This window comes from Sus scrofa, chromosome 4, assembly GCF_000003025.6.
Source record: "Sus scrofa isolate TJ Tabasco breed Duroc chromosome 4, Sscrofa11.1, whole genome shotgun sequence".
In the NCBI taxonomy this organism is placed as follows: Eukaryota; Metazoa; Chordata; class Mammalia; order Artiodactyla; family Suidae; genus Sus; species Sus scrofa.
Window position 1 is genome coordinate 35,019,442 of NC_010446.5, and position 14,608 is coordinate 35,034,049.

Below are 14,608 nucleotides of genomic sequence, written 5' to 3' on the forward strand. Positions count from 1 at the left end.
GCGCTGCCTCCCACTGGCCTCATTTTGGTTTGCCCAACACAGCTCTCTCCCCTCCATCTCCAGAACTTGGGGTATGTGCTTTCCTCTGCTGGGGGTTCCTGCTTCTCCCTTTCCTCTGGGTAACAACTGCAGCTCCCGCTTCAGCCTCAGTTGAAATGACCACCTCTCAGGAGATCGCCGTGGCTCTTCCCGACCAGGTCAGATGCTCTGTGTAGCACTTGGCAGGTGTAGCTTTACATTATTTGAGAGATGTTTGTCTCCTCTCCCGGACTGTAAGCTGTCCAAGAGTGGCCTTTTGACTGTGTTTGTCATTGTATTTTTAGTGTAGGCTCTCAATAAACATTTGTCAACTGGCTGAATGAATATAGACAGGTTCTTGCCCCCCAGGAATTTACAGTCCAGGGGAAGAAAGAGTGACTCAAACAGAAAATTAAAATACGATGTGGTGAGTGCCCTCTGTGACAGAGGAAATAGGGAGTGCTCTGGGAACTTGTAGGCAGGGCTACAATCCCAGACTTAGCGATAGTGAGGAGGATGTGGAAGACGTGTACAGTATATTTGGAAAGCATTGGATCTGAGCTCAGTTGCAGTGGTGTTCAAATCCTGGTTTTATCCCTTCTTACTTGGGTAGCCTTTAGGAAGGTCATTTAACCTCATTGTCACTCAGTGTCATTATCTGTAAAACGAGTCCAATAATAATACCTACTGAAGCCTGAAGACGTGTTCTGCTTGGAATAGTGTGTTATTTATTGCTATATAACAAATTATCCCAAAAGTTAGAACAAAATTACTCCAAGTCACAGCAAATAATGCACACAATTTCTGAGGGTCAGGAGTCCAGAGGTGGCTTAGCTGGATGGTTCTGGCTCAGGGTCTCTCGTGAGGTGGCAGTTACACTGTTGGGTGGGGCTGAAGTTGTGAGTAGGATAGGAGGATCCACTTCCAAACTCACATGACTCTTGTCAAGAGGTTCCAGTCCCTTCCCTGATGAGCCTTTTCATAGGGCGGCTCATGAGCCGGCTTCCTCCAGAATGAGTGATCCAAGGAAAGACAGCCCCAGATAGAAGCTGCAGTCCTTCATAATCTAATCTCAGAAGGGATGTACCGTCATTTCTGCTACATTCTAGTGGTCACAGAGACAAATGGTGACCAGCCCTGGTTTCCTGTGGGAGCGAATTACACAGAGGTGTGACTATGAGGAGATGGGGTCCATCTTACTGACTGGTCACCTGGATGGCGAGGTCTCATGGGCACCCGGGATTGGTCTTTGATTGGACCTGACGAGGTTGCCCTCAAATATGATTGGTCAGGTTCAAGCTCACTGTGAATATTTTCAAGACAAGTTACACTTATACTCTGACCGGGTTGGTTTAGAGTTTGTGACAATTCTCACTATTCCCTGCTGATCTGTTCTTCTCATCACCAGCAACCAGCCCCACAGAGAGTCTCAAGGATGCTTTGTTCACATTTTTGCTCACTCATCCATTCCTTTTTTCAAAAGGACACTTCCTCCATCTAATGATAGTGAAATGTAGGTGTTGCAAGGGTTTTAAATGAACTTTCTCTCTCTGGAATTATTCAAAATCCTTTGTCAGGGATGTGTGTATTATCCCCACTTCACAGATCTCAGAGCTGGCACTCAAGAAGCCAGGTCCTTGCACAAGGCCATGCAACTATTAAGGGGGCAGCTTCTGAGTTCTGACTCAGGATTGTTTCATCACAAAACTCATGGTCTAAGAACAAACACAAAGAAGCATAAGCTCCATTGTTCTTCCAAGGGAAGCAACACAAATTCTTGGTAAACTTTTTAGAAAATAAATAATGCAGTTACATCTTTCCACATATTTTATGATGTTATCTTTCCCTTTGGATAATTTTTCCTTTTGGATACTTGCTTAGTTAAAAAGTGTACAGAATGTTAAGGCTTTAAAAATGTGTCTGGCATACTGACCTCCTGGAACAGTACAGAGTTACCTCCCCCAAATGTGTGTTCTTCATACAAACCTGTATCCAAAATGTAGCTGAGGATGTAATGGAACTTACTTTTGAGTGTTTGTTCTGTGCTCATTGTGCTCAATGGCTCGGTTTTATCTACGACAACAGGAGGTGGGAGAAACTAAGTTCTCATAATGGTTTGGTTTACCAGGATCCACTGGGAAATAAGAATAGATCGACAAGGAAGCTGAAAGAGAAATTAGATTTCAGTTCATTTTGTTCTATCAACTGTTCGTTGTGAGATATTGGACAGTAGCAATGTGTCGTGTATTTAAGAGTAAGATGGGGAGTTCCCATTGTGGCTCAGTAGGTTATGAACCTGACATAGTGTCCATGAGGATATGGGTTTTATTCCTGGCCTCGCTCAGTGGGTTAGGGATCCAGCGTTGCAGTGAGCTGTGGTGTAGTTCATAGATGCAGCTTGGATCCAGTGTTGCCATGGGTGTAGGCTTAGGATAGCAGCTGCAGCTCCCATTCGACCCCTAGCCCAGGAACTTCCATATGCCGCAGGTACAGCCTTAGAAAGGGGGGGAAAAAGAGTAAGATGGTAGTTCACATCAACTGAGTAACTGATGATTAATCATTTCCCACTCTTTGTTAATTTGGTGAAAAAAGAATCAATCCAGCCACATCTGAGTCAACTGTTTACCAGAAAGGAGTGATTTTGTCAAAAGTATTCATTTGGTACCACCTTATAGAGCAGAAGTGCCAGGGAAAAGGCAGGCATTTTATTTAGCAAGTCGCTTAAAAGGAGAAGAATGAAGTATGTATTTTTATATTCTTAATCATAGCTAATGTTAAGCACTTATTAAACACAGACACTGCTCTAGGGCCTTCTGTTTTGTCATTAATGTCATCTTCTCATTTTGGAGTGTGGGAGCAGCCAGCCATTTGTAGGTGGCTGGTAAGCACAAGAAGCTGCTGTGACTGTCTGGGGATGGAGGTGGCAGCAGGGTCCAAAAATGTTGGACATCGTTCCATTGGCTTTTTCTAGCTTATTGTGAATGAACATGACTCTCTCTTGAGTGATTTGAGACAGTTTTGAAACTATCGCATTCAGTACAGTTTTTCTTTAGAAACTTGGCGATTATTTTTGGCAATTCAGTAACGATTCCCAGGGGGTCTGGCCATGCAGTGCTATGTGGTGGCTCTTCTGGGGCTGGGTCATAGGATGAGGGTGCCTTTATCTTTGCTAAATATCAGTGGATTGCACCCCACCATGATTGTACAGTTTCTATTCCTACTAGCAGCATGGGAGGGCTCCTTTTGTCCATAGATCATTAACTCTTGGTGAACTTAAGGTTTTTTTCCCCTAATTTGATACACATGATATATAAATGTTTATGCTATAGATAGCTAGATACAGATACATATATATGTATATCTAGCTATCAGCCTGTCTATCTATCTATCTATCCATTGAAATTGATTTGAGGAACAGGCTCATGTATTTGTGGAGCTGGCAAGTCTGAAATTTGCATGGCAGGCTGGCAGGCTAGAGACCCCCAGAAGAGGTCATGTTGTAGCTGGAGTCCAAAGGCAGTCTGGAGGCAGAATTCCCTTTTTCTTGGAGGACCTTGATTTTTTTTTCTCTTAAGGACTTCAGCTGATTGGATGAGGCCCACCTACATTACAGAGGGTAATCTGCTTTACTTAAAGTCTACCATTGAAATGTTAATCTCATCTAAAAAATACCTTCACAGTGACATCTAGACTGAGGATATATATATATATTTTTTTTTTCTTAAATTTTTTGCTGTTTTAGGGCCATGCCTGAGGCACATGGAGGTTCCCAGGTTAGGGGTCTAATCGGAGTTGTAGCTGCTGGCCCATGCCACAGCCACAGCAACGTGGGATCTAAGCCATGTCTGTGACCTACACCACAGCTCATGGCAGTGCCAGATCCTTAACCCACTGAGCAAGGCCAGGGATTGAACCTGTGTCCTCATGGTTCCTATTTGGATTTGTTTCTGCTGTGCCATGGCTGGAACTTTTTTTTTTTTAAGTTCATTACAGGATATTTTTAAACATGCCTGCCCTGGGGCTGTGCCTTGCACGTAGTAAGCAAGCATGTTCAGTGCCAGTGTTTTGGAATGAATGTGGGAATGAATGATTGGAAGAAAGACATGACTCCGCCCGGGTGTTAGTTCCTTACCTGTAAGAGATGTCATGAAGATAGGTGAGAAAAAGGGCAGTTAACATGTTCTAAAGTCTTAGAAAACAAGATGTTAAAGACTCTCAATGTGTGTAAGAATTGCATACTGATAGAACTGGAAAGGATACAATTTGTGTGTGAATGAAGAGTGAAACTTTTGTGAATGGCTGGGTGAGGTCTTTATGTGTATTTATATATGTACACGTACTGTATATGTATTCATTTATTGATGAATTCAAAACTTTCAGATGGAAGGTCCTTTAAAAAAACAGGCATTCATGTATCAGTAAAAGTAAAATAAATAAGGGGATGAGAGGACACTTTAACCCTAAAAGGTTACTAAGTCAAAGAAAAATGACATCTAACCAACCTGACACATGTTGGTATCGCCAGGTAATTAACGATGCCAGCTTTGGGGCTGGACTGCCTGGGTTTGGATCCTGGCTCCACTATTTATTAATTTTGTGCCTCAGTTTTCTCCACTGTAATATGGGGATAACAGCGATCAGCCTCTAGAATTGCTGTGAGGATTAAATGAATTGCATGTGGAAGATACTTAATCCAGTATCTAGTGTAGAATAAGTGGTCAAGCAATGTTACCCATTAGCAGTCTCCTCATATTTAACTTTAAAAAAATTTTTTTTTTAAATTATTTTATTTTTTTATCTTTTTGTCTTTTTAGGGTGGCACCTGCGACATATGGAGGTTCGCAGGCTAGGGGTCCAATAGGAGCTACAGCTGCCAAGCCTACATCACAGCCACAGCAACACCAGATCTGAGCTGCCAGCAACCTACACGACAGCTCACAGCAACACCGGATCCTTAACCCATTGAACAAGGCCAGGGATGGAACTTACGTCCTCATGGATACAGTCAGATTCATTTCAGCTGAGCCATGACAGGAACTCTCCATATTTAAATTTTTTTTTTTTTTTTTTTTGGTCTCTTTAGGGCCGCACCTGAGGCATGTGGAGGTTCCTAGGCTAGGGGTCTAATCGGAGCTGTAGCCACTGGCCTACGCCACAGCCACAGCAACGCAGAATCCGAGCCGTGTCTGCGACCTACACCACAGCTCACAGCAATGCCAAATCCTTAACCCACTGAGCAAGGCCAAGGATCGAACCCTCAACCTCATGGTTCCTAGTTGGATTCGTTTCTGCTGCGCCACGATGGGAACTCCCCCCATATTTAACTTTTAATATGCTGCTTTTAATAGCTAGTTAAGAGTAGAAATAATGTGTTTAAATATCTCAATTTTAAGCACTTAGTATTTAAATCAATATTAAAATGTTAAATTCATATTTAATGTTAATATTTAGGGCAATGTTTTTAATGGGTTTTTGAGAGGATATATTAAATTAGATTTTAAAGAAATCACGATTTCTTCATTGGGTTTGAATTTCACAGCACATATGAAATGAGAATATACATCTATGGTGACTTTTTAAATATACATACCCAAAGTTGGGGGGGGCATACTGTTCTTTATATTTATAGATTGGAATCTTGTCCCCCTATAGGATTCCACAGATTGTTCTTATAGAAAGGTCTGGCTCCTACTGTATATTATGACCATCAAATGTTTTGAGATTTCTTCCAAGGCAGACTATGACTTGTGGGCTAAATCTGGCCTGATGCTTTTTTGTATGGCCCTTGATCTAAGAATGATTTTTACACTTTTAAATGGTTAAAAAAAATCAAAAGAAGGATAATATTTCATGACATATGGGAATTAGACGAAATTCAAATTTCAGTGTCCCTAAGTAGAATTTTGTTGGAACACACCCATACTGATTCCTTCAGGTCTTGTCCGTGGCTGCTTTTGTGTTAGGGCTGCAGAGCTGAGTCATTGCCACAGGGACTGTGTGGCCCGCAAAGCCCAAAATATTAACTCCTTGACCCTTTATGGGAAAGGTTTGCCAGCACCTGCCCAGTTCCAAATGTGGTAAAAGAAAGTGGTCGGATTCCTCTTTGTCTGTTTTGAAAGCTGTTAGCTCGTGAGGTCAGAGACAGAAGCTTTTAGGTAAAATAAACTTCCTGGATTATGTGTGGATTTAACTAGTTTAAGTCGTTCTTACCTTCTGGGATAGTGCAAGTAAGAACATTTAGAGACAGTGGAGCCCCAGATGAGAGAAAGGTAAATGCCTTTAGAGTTGCTGTCAAAAGGTTGTCATGGCAGGTGGGCCTGCTGCCTTGGCATCAAGAGGGAGCCTGTGAACAGAGGTCTGTAATCTCTCAGTTTTTTTAGGCCCAAATGCATTAGATAAAAAGGGCACAGCCCAGTGGGAGTGTTTTTCCTTTTCTTTACAGATATTCTTAGGCTGTAATCTTCTCAACTGCTTCATCAGAGTTTATCTGCTGTAATTACTGAGATCTGTGGTACATGTTATCAACACATCAAAAGAACTAAGAAACCTTTTCCTTAAAAATAAAAAAAAAATCTTAAGCTGCCAACCCTGAAATGCTTCAAACTTATTTCTTTTATAACTTCATAAAAGTGCTTCTGAGAGATTCTTCCTGTTTATTTTGCTGCTGATTGAGATCCAAAGAACATGAAATTCAGTTTCTTTCTCAATGGTTCTGGTGGATATAATTCTCTATGGCAAGTTGCTGTTTAGAAAGTTCGTTCTTTTGCCCATTTGAAGACCTGCTTATTTAACTTTGTGTTGAAATCTGTCTTTTGATATAGCTCCTCATTATTCTTTGGAATGAACACTCTAGAGAAATGATACCTTCAGGAAGTCTTATGTTTTAAAAATACTGAAATGATGGGGCATTATGTTAACCAGACACACATGGATTCTGCATGGTGCACTGTGGTTTTTGGCTTCTGTGTTCTGATGTCTTGGTCATGGGCTGAGGCTGTTCCAGGCTTTGTTGCGATGGTTGCCTTATTTCTTCCATTTGTCTTATCCCTATAGCCCTTTGGAGCAAGGGGTGTGGAATAAGAGTGTTAATGCAGATGTCGATGTAGAGCTCAGTGACGTTGGAAAAGCAGCACTTGAGTTGCAGTATATAGTTGACAAAAGCAAGAAGAAAATTATGGAGCAGAAAGGAAGGCTTTATGTTTTAATGACAGTGAAAAAAATGTAAGTTCTTAAAATGCAACAGTAAGAAAACTAACAAAAAGTGGACAAAAGAGCTCATAGACACTAAACCAAAAAAAATATACAGATGGCAAATAAGCTTATGAAAGTATGTTCAGCAAAATATGCCATTATGGATTATAAGTTAAAACAACAATGAAATACCACTACACCCAAAAATCTAAGGCACTGACAGCATCAAATGTTGGCAAGGATGTGGAGCAACAGGAATTCTCATTCATTGCTCTTGGGAACGCAAAATGGTACAGCTACTTCGTAAGACAGTTTGGTGGGTTCTTACAAAACTCTAACTACTCTTGTCATGAGATCCAACAATAACTTTCTTTGGTATTTACCCAAATGAATTGAAAGTATATAACGCACCCAAACCTGCAGATGAATGTTTATAGTTGCTTTATTTGTAACTGACCAAACTCAAAAGCAACCAGATGTTCTTCAGCAGAAAAACTGTGATAAACTGTGGTCCATCCATACAATGGAATATTATTCAATGATAAAAAGAAGTGAGTTATCAGCCCACAGAGAAACACAGAGGAGCCTTAAATGTATATGCTAAATGAAAGAGGCCAATCTGAAAGAGCTATATACTATATGATTCCAACAATATTATATTCTGGAAAAAAACAAACTATGGGAAATGGTAAAAAGACCAGTGATTTCTAGAGTTAGGGGAGAGGGGGGATGAACAGGTGGAGCACACATAATTTTCAAGGCAGTGAAACCATTCTCTATGATACCATAGTAGTGGATATATGTCATTATACATTTGTCAAGACCCATAGAATGGATAACACAAAAAGTAAACTTTAATGTAAACAATGAGCTGTGGTTAAAAATAATATATCAATATTGACATCAGTTGTAAGTGTACCACACCAATGTTGGATGTTAGTGGTAGGAGAAACTTATTGTGTATGGATGGGGGGCAGGAGAGGAGGTGTATATGGGAATTAGTACTTACTGTTCAGTTTTTCAGGAAACCCAAAACTGCTCTAAAAAATGGAGTCTATTAGTTAAAAGCAAACAGTGTATAATAGCAGTATCTAGGTCTGAATTTATTTTTCTTCTTGTTAACATTCAGTGATTTTTGAAACTCTGAACTGTGTTTATAAAAAAACAGTGGTTCAGCCACTCATATATAACCAAGAGATATAATTTTTAGAATGTGTATTTCCACTGTTGGCAAATATTTGTTGAGTTGAATGCCTAAGAATGAGATAGAAGAATGAATGGAATAGATTGACAGATCCCCTTTCCTTAGAATAAAGAAGACTCTTGAAGATTTGTAAAGTGTTCTGTGGGAAGAAATGATGTTTTAGCAATAATTGGAAATTTTTTTTGAATTTCTATTCCTTTCAGTTTCCAACGTAGAGCACAGTTGTGGTATAACCAAAAAGAAGCAGGGGGAAAGAGCAGTCACCTTGTCAGTCAGCCAATATTTGCTGAATGCTACTATGTTCTGGGCCCACAACACAGGTATTCAATATAGACAAGGTCCCTCTGTCAAGGACCAGTAGTTTAGTGACTTTGATCATGACATTTGGGAGGGACAGTCTTGGTTTTGATTGTAGCTCTGACACCTATGGGCTATGAAATCTTGGTTGATTTACCTTAGTGATTTTCATCTTTAAATTGTCCATAAGGATCATACCTACCATTGACAGACATGTAAGGATTGCATTTTGGCGTATCAAGCACTTCACGCATAATATGTATGCAAATTAAAGATACATTTTTCCTTTTATCTCCCTGTGGAATCGGAAGTACAGTAAGGCTGCTAAAGGCTTGGCATTCCTTTATCCTCTTTAACCTAAGCCTCCCTCCCAGCTCAAGGAGCATCGTTAGGAAAAAATGGGTTAGAAGCAGCTATGAATGGAAGGGTCGGAGGCAACCAAGTCCTTTAACTGTCTCATCTGATAAAGACAAAGCAGCACTCCTTAGAAAATCCCCACAGAAGCTATTGTTTCAATGTAGAAAGTGTATATGTGTATGTTTATTGTGATTATTTCACTTCTCCAAATAAGGAGAAGAAAGTACCTACGGAGACAAAACCCCAAACCAAATGCAAAACACTTAATGAAAGCTTTCACACACACACACACACACACACACACACACACACACACACACACACACACACTCAGCTCAACAAATAAATGACAATAGGCACTTCTTTGCTTGTAAAGATTTCCCACGTCCACATGAAAGAGCATACTTGGAGTTCCTGTTGTGGCTCAGTGGGTTAAGAACCGGTGATAATTTCCATGAGGATGCGGGTTTGATCCTTGGCATTGCTCAGTGGACTAAGGATCTGGTCTGGCCACAAGCTGTGGTGTAGGTCACAGATGCAGCTAGGATCTGGTGTTGCCGTGGCCGTGGCATAGGCCTGAAGCTGCAGCTCTGGTTCGACCCCTAGCCAGGGAATTTCCATATTGCCACAGGTGTGGCTGTGAAAAAAAAAAAAGAAAAAAGAAGAGCATACTTGTAGAGAGCCAAGTGGCCACTTATCTTAACTAGTCTCCTCCTTTCTGGTGGTAGAGGGGCCCACTCACCCCCAGTCCAATTTCTGAGTGGTCAGCAGCAACAACGGACAGAAGAGCCATTCAGAGAAGACCAGGCAGGGAAGTTGCTTCTGAATTAATGCTGAAGGGGCAGGAGGACACTTACATGCTCTTGAAAAACCAGCTCCTGGGCTGTGTGGCTTCTCCCCTCAGAGAACTACCTTTACTGAGTTATATTTTCTTGCAACATTGTCTGCTTCTGTGGAGGAAAAGAGATGAGAATTGCATGAGCAGCCCCTGTCTTTAGTGAAAACTGCACACTGATCCGATTGATTTCATTGTCCAGGAAAAAAACGGAGAACAACAGATTCTCTATTATTATTATCATTATTTTGCCTTAGCTGGTAAGCTTTAGTCAGTCCTCTGTCTTAGAAATTGGATGCTTAGAAATCTTTAGTCCATTAATATTTTTCGAGTGAACTATGCTCTTTGTGATCCTTAAATATCTGAATGTATAAGCCCCCTCAAATCCTCTCAGAAGCAGGCAAGAAAAAAATCTTTAGTAATTGTAAAAATAGTGTCATTTCCTCAAGTGGGCAGAGACTCTCCAAACCATAATTATGATTTGATTTCTCATTCACCTCTTGATCTCAAACCTTTTATTTAAATCACAGAGACTTTTTTTTTCTTCCAGAACAGGAAGAGTGCTCACTCATAGCATTTTCCTTTCTTTAGAGGCCAGTCTAGGGCACTAAGTAGAGGAAGGTTTAAAAGGACAGAGACAAAGTCATTCATTCCTAAGTCTTTCTTACAGCTTTCTCCAACTGAAATTAAAAACAGACATACACACACGGCCAGTAGATATTGTTGTGGGAAAAAAATATAGTTCTTCTCTGTGCTCTGGGGCCAGACCTAGGTTTATGACATACTGGCTGGGATCTCAGTGTCTTCAACTGAAAACTGGGAAGAATGATATCACTTATTCATTGGTGAAGAATTGGTGTGAGGAATAAATTACGTAGTGCATATAAAAAGGACTTAGGGTAATGTTTGGCCCTTGAGGAATGTGCAATAAATGGCACCTTTTAATATTTTCTTTATCATCATTACTATGTACTGTTCTAGATATGTGCGAATATAGTAGCTACTATCCATATGCAGCTCTTTAAATTAATCAAACTAAAATAAAAGTAAAATTTCAGTTCCTCAGTTGCAGTAGGCACATTTCTTTTTTTTTTTTTCTTTCTTTCTTTCTTTTTTTTGTCCTTTTGCCATTTCTACAGTCTGCTCCCATAGCATATGGAGGTTCCCAGGTTAGGGGTCGAATGGGAGCTGTAGCCACCAGCCTACGCCAGAGCCACAGCAACGAGGGATTCGAGCCGCATCTGCAACCTACACCACAGCTCATGGCAATGCCAGATCCTTAACCCACTGAGCAAGGGCAGGGATCAAACCTGCAACCTCATGGTTCCTAGTCAGATTCGCTAACCACTAAGCCACCACGAGAACTCCGTATTAGGCCCATTTCAGGGCTCATTACTACACATGGCCAGTGGCTGCCATATTGGATAACACAGACATAGAGCATTTTCATCATCGAGGGTAGTTCTGTTGGACATTGCTGCTCTGGAGTATACCCAGTGGCAATATAAACTCATAAGCCACATATCATCTTTCAAATACCAGCTAATTAAAGATTTAACCCCATGTCAGATATGACCTCACTGTAAGATGGATTAGAATAAAGCTATAATAATAATAACAATAATAATGTGGCCAGGTAAAACATATTGGTCAGTAGAGTGCATTGCAGTCACTCTCTAGTTTGTAAATGTTGTGTAAGGACATGTAAGGGAAGTACTTGTGAGTATACCATTCTCACAGAGAAGCTTAAACAGAGATGGGGAGTTCAGATACTGTAAAGACCAATAGCATCTCGTAGCAGGCTGAGTTTGTGTCTTTTTGGGGGGTCCTTGAAGGTTCTGGGAGGATTTATCACTCACTGTTTTCAGTTGGTCAAGTGGAGTTTATAGATACTTGATACAACATGAGGGAACATCAACGCAACATTGAATTATTTTAATGTATTTGGCACACAGGTTCCAAAGTAAACAATCATCTGTAAAAGCAAAATTAATAGCAGCACTGCTTATTTATGAAATATCGGGCATATTTTTTCTTTTCTTTTTCTTTCTTTCTTTTCTTTTTTTTTTTTTTTTTTTTGCCATACCCATGGCATGTGGAGTTTCCCGGGCCAGGGATCGAACTCCCGTCATAGCACTGACACTGGATCCTTAACCACTAGGCCTCCCCGGAATTCTGAATCAAGAATAATTTTTATCACATAGGCTAAATTATTTTGGGAGTGGGTTATATAATTTGAAAGTAATTGAAACTTAGCACATGATAGGCTCAATGAATATGGGTGAACTTAACCAAATGTCTTTGAGCTCCTAGAAATGATGGACAGAGACGGTGCAATGCAGCATTATTTAAGCTGTGTGTGGTGACCAATTTGTGATCATAGAATCAGCTTAGTGGGTCATGAACAGAATTTAAGAAATGAAATGGGGGAGTTCCTGTTGTGGCTCATTGAAAACGAATCTGACTAGCATCCACGAGGACACAGGTTTGATCTTTGGCCTCGATAGTAGATTAGGGATCTGGCATTGCTGTGAGCTGTGGTGTAGGTGGCAGACTCCGCTTGGATCCTGATGCGGATTGCTGTAGCTGTGGTGTAGGCCAGCGGCTACAGCTCTGATTCGGATTCGACCCCTAGCCTGGGAATCTCCATATGCCGCAGGCATGGCCCTAAAAAGACAAAAGATGCCCACAAAAAAGAAATGGAATGAAATGGAATGGGAAATACCAGAGTATGTGGTATGTATTAAGGGCAAAGCATTGAGCTATAATATTTGCTTCCCATATGTATATAAGCATACGGAGTCACAATGAATTTTTTTTCTAATAAGGGCTGTGGTGAGGAATATTTAAAAGCCAGTTGTTTAGAGGAAATTCAACTATCAGTTGGATAGCTGAATCCTGTTGTTGTTGATGATGACAACAGCTAAAATTGGAATGGTTACCATGTACCAGTGCTTTTATTTTTTTTACACACATCACATTTTATTTGGAAAACACATATAATGTAGCTACATAACAAAGAATAAAATGTAAGGATTTCCTACCATTGTTCTCACAAATACCCACCAAGATGGGCACATAATACTAATGGTCTCTGTTTCAGAGAGGTTGATGTGCCTTCCCAGGGTCATGGAGCTGCCGCAGAAGTGGAGCTGCGATGTGAACAAAGATGATCTGTCTCCAGGGTCAGTGGACTAGAATCACCATGTTTTCATTTAAGACACCTTGAACTAAGCAGTTCTCAACCTTTTGATCATTGCAGAGTGGCTCTGCCCTCGGAGGACAGCCCACAGAAGCAAAAGATGAAGCTAGCCTTGATCCCATCTAGTTCTGGCCCTTTGGTTTCATGGCAGCCATGCATTATGGTAGGAAGCCCTGGCTTTAGAATAGAGGCTTGAATTGACTGTGATATCAAACAGTTGCTAACCTTTGTGAGTCTTGGCTTCCTCCTCTATTTTCTTCATCCTTTTCCATAGAGCTGTTGTCCCCTGAATATATGTGCTTATTTATTTATTTTGGCCACATCCATGGCGTGGAAGTTCCCGGCACAGGCGTTGAACCCAGGCCACAGCAGTGACAATGCCAGACCCTTTAATTGCTAGGCAACCAGGGCACTCTTGAACCCATGCTCTTCAAAGCACCTACTCCGTGCCAGTTGCTGTTCTAAGCATTTCTCCTGTTCGGGTGCAGTGAAGTCTCACAGAACCCTACGTGGTAGATCCTGTTAGCATCCCTCTTTTACTAGGGTCAAAACTGAAGGCTTAAAAGGACCAGGAACTTGCCCAGACTCACGTAGCTATTAAGGGACATTGCTGTGAGTTCAGCCCATGTAGACCTTCTCCAGAGCAGTGGTTTTAACCATGACGCTAAAGATCCTCCACAAATGCTAAAGAAATCCTTCTTAAGTTTTCCCCATTCAACTCTTTGGACATCTTTCTGAGTCCTTTTTGATTGGTCTGAAAGTTCCTTCTAGCTAATAGAAACATCCGTTCAGTAGTGTCAGCCATCAGCCTTCTCCCCTCTAACTCCATTTGTGGGATGAAGGATGGGCTTTCCCCTCCTAGGCCTGTAAAGGTTATGCCAGCTTTCTCCTGAGCTCAGAGGAGCAGTTTCTCCAAAGTTCCTCTCTTCCTGAACCCATTTCTTCAAGTCCTCAGGCTTCCTGGCAAGAATTAACTTTTTTGTTAGTTTATTCATTATTTGAAGTTGCAAATATTAACTCTACAGCCTCTCCAACCATCGGCTCCATTTCCTCTCTCTTGTCTCTTCCACTATTTTATGCAACTTAAATTCGACTTAAATTCTTTAAAAAGGACTGTTTTTAAATGACTCATGTAGTAATTTTCCATATGCTCTTTTAACACATCATGTTTAAAATGAAGACCGTAACAGGCTGCAAGTAACTGAAAGTGTATTGAAACATATTTCTGAGTGTTGACATTCAGAGAGTCTGGCAATTTTTTTTTTTAATAGTCACACCTGCAGCCTATGGAAGTTCCTAGGCTAGGGGTTGAATCGTTGCTACAGCTGCCAGCCTATGCCACAGCCACAGCAGTGCCAGATCCGAGCTGCATCTGTGACCTGCACCGTAGCTTGCAGCAACGTTGGAATCTTAACCCACTGACGAAGGCCAGGGATCAAACCTGCCTCCTCACAGAGACAATGTTGGGTTCTTTCCCCACTGAGTCACAGTGGGAATGCCATCG

At 41.0% G+C, this 14,608-nt stretch overlaps 1 protein-coding gene across 6 annotated transcripts in view; it reads left to right on the forward strand.

Annotated features, from left to right (window-relative positions):
• NCALD (neurocalcin delta) overlaps window positions 1-14,608 on the forward strand; it is a 445,133-nt gene that overhangs the window by 95,181 nt on the left and 335,344 nt on the right. The window lies entirely within an intron of this gene.